The sequence below is a fragment of the Oryzias latipes genome, chromosome 24, assembly GCF_002234675.1.
Source record: "Oryzias latipes chromosome 24, ASM223467v1".
NCBI classification, from domain to species: domain Eukaryota; kingdom Metazoa; phylum Chordata; class Actinopteri; order Beloniformes; family Adrianichthyidae; genus Oryzias; species Oryzias latipes.
The window spans coordinates 677023-683952 of record NC_019882.2 but is presented as its reverse complement, the minus strand read 5'-3'; the positions used below and the strand labels follow the sequence as shown (position 1 = coordinate 683952).

The window sequence follows — 6930 nt, the reverse complement described above, 5'->3', positions numbered from 1 at the left end:
GGCATGCCCAGTATTTCACTTTGAATTTGTTTAGTATTTAGTATAAAAAAATTGTCAGTCATAATCAGTAAATCAGTGCTTCTCAAATAGTACTTTAATACAGGCACTTTAAACTTCTTTTCTGCTTAAGACTAGAACAGGGTTTCTGTGTGACAAAATAAAGTTAATATGATTTGAAATTTGAAAAAGGATTCATTTTTCTTTTTTCTTTTGTTAATGTTAAAAGATACAATTTTAAGTATACTTACACAATTTTTATAGATATTTACCTAATATATATATTGTCACTGCACGAGTGTGTGGGGGGGTGGGGGTTAGGTGGGCGCGAAACATTTTCTTTTTCCTAGGGGGGGCCTGGCAAAAAATAATTGAGAAGCAACTTGAAGAACTGTTTGGGAGCTGAAAGAGAGGGGTCATTTTAGGGAGTGGATAAAAAAAGCCAGTTGTCTATAAAAAGCTGAATTTTTCATCAATACATAACATCATCATTTAGTCTGGCCTTCCATTGGCCAGAAGGCCACCCGTCAAAATTGCAGTCGTGGGAGTTTTAAAGCTTGCAGACTTCTGGGAGACCTGATGGTTCACTAAAGATTCACACTCCACAGCAGTAGGGGGCAGTAGCGGACGTTTGCGCTGGTTGGTACGCACGTGTACGCCTCATCTGATCTGATCAAGAACTTTCGGCTAACGATCCTCGAGCGGAATAATTTCTTCTGCAGCCAGATTCTCTAGCGGAAAGGAATTAATGCAAAACGTATCACCTGACTGTGGACCAGGTAAGAACCATCATTTTAAGTAATGTGTGTTTCTTTTCACTTTCGCGTACTTTCGCCGCCTCTCTTTCGAACTAGCTCGTCCGCTTTTCATTGCGCTCGACCGCCGGCTTACATCTTTGCATTGACTTTCGTTTTGTGGTGTGAATTGCTTGGTTTAATGTCGTATCACCTGACTGTGGACCAGGTAAGAAACATCCTTTCAAGTAATGTTTGTTGTTTTTCACTTTCGCGGACTTTCGCCGCCTCTCTTTCGAACTAGCTTGTCCGCTTTTCATTGCTGCAGCCAGGACCGCCGGCTTACATCTTTGCATTGACTTTCGTTTTGTGATGTTACCGAATGGCTTTGGTTTAATGTGTACCTTTTAAAAACCATTAAATTCATCAAGTGCTCTTTAAATAGTGCGGTTTTCTGTGTTCGGTGTTCATCTGTATGACTGGGGTTTTAACTTTTAGGTAAATACTGAGGTTCTTGTCAACTAGCTAATATCAATAATGATTGATTGGTATATTTCAAGCGTAAAAAATACAGGACAAAACACAATTATTTCAAACTCATCACAGAAACAATTAAATGCATTGATTAGAAAAAAATAAAACACACTTATGTCACATATGGTTCATTCATTTTTTGTGATAATTAACTAAAGTTAGTAGAGTTTGATTGCTTGAAAAGGAGTGGGAAGAAGCAAACTTATAAAATCCCACGCCTACCTAATTACTTAATTTCACTGTTTTGCATAATTATGTAATCCGGTCAGTGCAACCTTTATGGCATGATTGTCTTTACAGGACTTTGTGGTGCTGGTTAGACATCCCTAAAATAAGTGTCTCACGGTGACTCTTGTCCCAATAGCAGTCGCTTAAGCCATTAAGGTTTTTAAGAAAAAGCTCAAAACTAATCTTTTTAGCGTAGCTTTTACTTGGTTCTTACATGCCCACATGATTTTATTGTATATTTTACTTGCGGGATGTGCATGTTGCTGGATTTTGATGTTTTTATGTATTTGTTTGTTTTTATTTTATTTATTTATGAATGCTTTTTCGTATTACTGTTATTTATGTTACTGTGGAAAGCACTTTGAGATGCTTGAAAGCAGGAAAAGCACTATATAAATAAATCTGAATTAACACATAGTCTTTGCAGGAGATGGCAGCACAGAGGCCACAGAGGGCTAGAAGAAATCCCAGACAAGATGCTTTGTATTATTGCTCCTTGGGTGAAGATAAGGAAGGATTTGATATTAGATACATTGATTCATTTAAAGGTGAGCCACTGAAGTATTTATGCAATTTTTTTTCAATGTTTGAAATCAACATGAAAAACACATAATTTAGGTTCTTCTGTCATAGAGCATTATTTGCAGTATGTGATATTGATCCCAAATCAGATCCTCAATTAAGTTTTATCTAGATTATTTTTGGCATGGTCATTGTGTATTAGTTAAGTGTTTCATTTATATTGCGCAACCTAATTCACACACACTCCCAAAAGCAAAAATCTACAATCAGAAAACTGAATTAAATAGACTATTCAGTTCCCACTATACAGGGCTCCAGACTAACTTTTTTTCACTAGGAGCACTGTGGCCCCCAACTAAAATTTTAGGGGCACAACCAGAAAATTTAGGGGGCATACCTTAAATCAACATTCTAACCAAATCTACTAATCTCCACTGTATTACGAATAAATACTTTAATAATAGATGCCGAAATTACAATGCGCTGTTTCAAATTCATTGTCACATTTTATTCTGCACTTTTAAAGATGCAACAAGCTAAACTGACAGCACCATCGCTGTCATGACAGTACAAATAGCAAACAAAATACCATAAATTTAGAATAAAAAAAGTTTTTAGCAGCAAAGTGATTACCGTAGTAACCTTTTAGTCATTTCACAGTTTCAAACAATACTTAAATGTATGTACACATTAGAGGATGGAAATTCATGTTGGCGACACCAAATAGACTTTATCAGCGAATTTAGAGCAAGGAAGTGAAGACTTTAACCACTTCTGATTGGTCAGACTGATGACATGTGATTAAGATCCCAAGAATGATTGGTGGAAACAGTTAAAGGGGCGGAACTTTTCCTGACACAGCTGAAGCTGGGGCTAAATCGTGGTATCGTCATTCTTATCAAAATGTATTTAATAGAATCAAATAAACACAAAGAAAAAAGTATTTTACGATCTTTCATATTCCTAACTACTCAGTGTTTTATCAGGGCCTGTAGGGATGAACAAAGAACTGAAATCCTGGAGATGGAAAATGTTGTTAAATCAGTTAATGAGGGCAATTTACCACGGCACACTTGACCATCTCCCACGGCACACTAGTGTGCCGCGGCACACTGGTTGAAAAACACTGCATTATGGGACATGTGTCCTGATGGGTTTTTTGTAGTTCACTGATCAATTAAAATAATTTAAAATACCAACTGATTAAAAAAAGGCTACATACATTACAAAACATTAAAATAATTATAAAAGGTGCAATATCACAGATCATATTTAGGGGGGGAAGCATATTAAAACTAAATTAACTAAAGACAAATAATTTCAAGAAATATGACACCAGGAATCATCACTTTCTCCATCGTCTGACGTCACCTGAATAACAGCAGAGTTCTGACCTGCAGACAACTTGACCTCAACTTTCACCGCAGCTGATATCAGCTGAAGAAGGATATGGATCTGAATCTAATGTCTGCAGACATAACATCGAAGAGAACTATAAACTCTGTTTTGAACCCAGGAGATCAGCTGTTATCAGTAAAAGAAGAAATGCCAACCTTGGACAATTCGACAGTTTATGGACCCTTTTTATTTTTCCCCAACAGTATTACTTTATTATAAAAAAAATATATATATATATATATAAAAAGAGTAAAACAAATGATTAATCACTTTTGAAAATTTTTAAATTGATTGACTTTTGATGATATTACTTCACTAGCTCCTAAAATTGATAAATTGATTCAAAAATCTTTCCTAATGTAGCATAACTTTGCACATGTTTTTAACTTTTGATACTTGATGAAATTTTGCCATGAAAATTCCTGAAACAGTGTTGTCTATTTTACTGGTATAGTATTATTTTTTAAAGCATATGAATGACTTTTAAAAGTAACATAATTTGCATATATTTCAGATGCTGCATTTGCCATGTTAATTTCTAAAATAGTTATTTTTGACGTAGTACTTAAGTAATTCATCTTTGGCATGTGCCTTATTGATACCTTATGATTCTTAATTCTGTCTGATAAAACCTAGGAACCGGATATTGATAAATCATGTAATAAAATGGTTATAGTATAACGGGGTGGAATTATATAAGTTCGCTTCCTTCCACTCCCTTTCAAGCAATATTTATTAATTATGTCTAATTATCCTAAGTTTGATTAGTTACTGTATGAATGTATAACTGATGATTATATTGCTTCTGTGTATAACTTCTATTTGATTGCTTGAAATAAACCATTTCAAATAAAAAAAAATCAAATCAAATCAAAATTGAATGTTAAGGACAACTCCTAATTCCTGTTGTCCTTCAGTCTTGCTGCAGCTTTGCCCTCATGCCCCCCCCCCCCCCCCCCCAGGGCACTGGTTCATCTTAAACACGTCTATTGTTGCACTTTCCCCGCCGGTTTTTTAAATCATGTTGTCGCTCACACGTGTTTAATGCTAGAGCCCCGTTAGCTGTCACGCATGAACGTGTGGGACATTTATTCTCCTCAGCTGACCATCTCCCGCGGGAGTGGTGTGCTGCCGTAACAGCCGTGCATGATGAGAGCCGTGGTTTGCTTTGCGAGTTAGAGACCCCTGCTGTAGACTGGCACTGGTACACTAGCCGCAGGTCAGAAGAACGAATCAATAGTTTGCTTGCTCATAGCTCAGACGCACATATCAGGTTGTGATGATATTTGTCTCTGTTTCCTTCCCACAGATGTTAACGCGCACTCGATTATCTCTAGGCCCCTCCCCCTCCACGCATTTTAGCCACTTACAGTAACTTTCCCTATTCTTCTCACACGCATTGCAGGGGTTGACATAGCCCAGAAATTTGCACTGGCCCACAGGGCCAGTAGTTTTTGAAACTTACTGGCCCTGCCTGAAAGTTACTGGCCCGACACCGCGCATAGCGGGACCCGCCGCTCCGCAGGTGCTTGCAACTTTAGGGGGGTCCGGGGGCATGCCCCCCCGGAAACTTTTAATATGGTACAATTTGGTGCATTCTGGTGACATCACTTATTTCTACACTTTTCAATGACTGAAAATAGACCATATCAAACTTAAATCTGCTCTAGTCTGTTTCAGATGTTTTGAAGAGAGCACTGCAGTGTAGTAGGTAACACTAGTTCAGAAGTTTTCATGGTGCTTCTAACGGCAAATATCGCAATAAATCATAAACCTTAAATGTGTTAAAACAATCTAATGGCAGCTTGAACCATTTAACGAATCAAATAAATCCCTTAATGCATTTGACCAATCGGATGGACGCCTTCACATTGTTGACCAATCAGATGGAGCACCGTTATGTTAGATGTTTGTAACCTATGTCAACGTGGGTCATTTGGAGTATAATTTTTAAACTGGGAATGGTTATTTGGTTATTTTGCTGTTTGTTTATATACCGCAAATTATATCGTTATCGCAATTTTAATCTTTGATATCGCATATCGCGAGTTTTCCTCATATTGTGCAGGTCTAACTGAGATCATTCAGCTAACTAGAAATACTTACTGCTTACAGTGTTGTACAGAAAAACAAAATTAAGTAGTTTAACATTCTACTGCATTTGAGTCTGAGATTCCGGTATTTGGAGTTGCCTTTGATTCTTTGACATTCAGCTTAAAGCTTAGTGCATACAGTTTCATCTTCAATGCATTCATTAAATATCTTGCTGTCCATACTACTAATTATACCCACTACTCCATCAAACATATTCCTATCTATTCCTGCCATGTCTTCCACATCTCTGACATGCTTCAGTCTCTCTTCAGTGACGGTGTCGGATTTATAATCAAATGTAATAATAACCCACTGGCTTGTGCCTTCGTTGTTGCTGTTTAACATTGTTTTGTATTGAATTGTTACATTCAATAAAGTTTGAAAAAAAAAGTAGTGAGCGCGTGCCGCGTGGTGCTCGGCAGTGAAAGCCGCGCGCGCGCAGGCGGGAGAGAAGAAGTGATCAAAGGTTTCCCATAGAAACCCTTGAAGTCTGAACACAGGACTAGCAGAAAAACTACATTATGAAGACGAGGTAAATCTACACGTTTTCGCAAAATTTACTTTATTGAAAAAGGTGAAGAATATATAAACCGTTAGATATTTTAGTGGCCCGAGCGGACAAGTGAAAAGTAAAGTCTTGTGGTCCGCACTGCTCGAAAAACAGGACCGGGCCAGCGGACAAATGGCTATGTCGAGCCCTGCATTGGCCGCCTCAGGCATCCCTCAATGACACTCGAGTGTGCGCTCGCATGTGCTCCAGTCTCATGAGTATTCGCGCGAGTGTGTCTGTCCGTCCGTCCGTCCTCGCGTCTCATTGATTATTTCATTGATGATTGATGTGCCCCTTCCACGTTTAATGTATACAAAATACGGAGGGCGGGGGAGGCAAATTTACTGGTGGCACATGTGCGACTGGGTGTAAAATTCAGTCGCACACTCTCAAATTTTGGTCGCAGTCTGGAGCCCTGCTCTATGATAACTTTGCATTGTTTCTTTTTTTATTACTCTCCTTTCTTTGTGATGTGTTTGTTACTTGTAGGTCGAGGTGTGTTCAGCTCCCGGCCCTTTCAAAAGGGAGATTTCCTTCTTGAATACAGAGGACAGCTCATATCAAAAAAGGAACAAGAAAGCAGACTGAAAGTTTACCATGACGCCCTGAAGGTTTTTATGTTTGATTTCCAGTTCAATGGAAAGTTGTTATGGTATGTATCTTCTTTTTTAATGGTAATGTCATCTCTACTCTCTTACTGGTAAAAAGTAGTTTTAGTGATGAAATACAGTCTAAGACAAGGTTAAACATTTGTAATGTTCCATGGAAGTTTTAGGTTGTAGCAGGAATGTTATTTCGTCTTAAATACTCAATGTGCTCAATAACTTCCCTATGTAGCATAACTTATTGTCTGCTTCATATTTTAGTATTGAT

General features: G+C 37.8%; 1 long non-coding RNA gene across 2 annotated transcripts; it reads left to right on the top strand.

The window, feature by feature from the left end:
- Positions 1–314: 314 nt before the first annotated feature.
- On the top strand, positions 315–6915 carry LOC111947106. Of its 2 annotated transcripts, none has more exons than XR_002872924.1 (3): positions 315–776; positions 1921–2041; positions 6547–6915. It is a non-coding gene; the product is annotated as an uncharacterized LOC111947106 (long non-coding RNA). The 2 variants fall into 2 exon arrangements; XR_002872925.1 differs by having other exon boundaries at positions 315–960.
- The last annotated feature ends 15 nt before the right edge of the window (positions 6916–6930 follow it).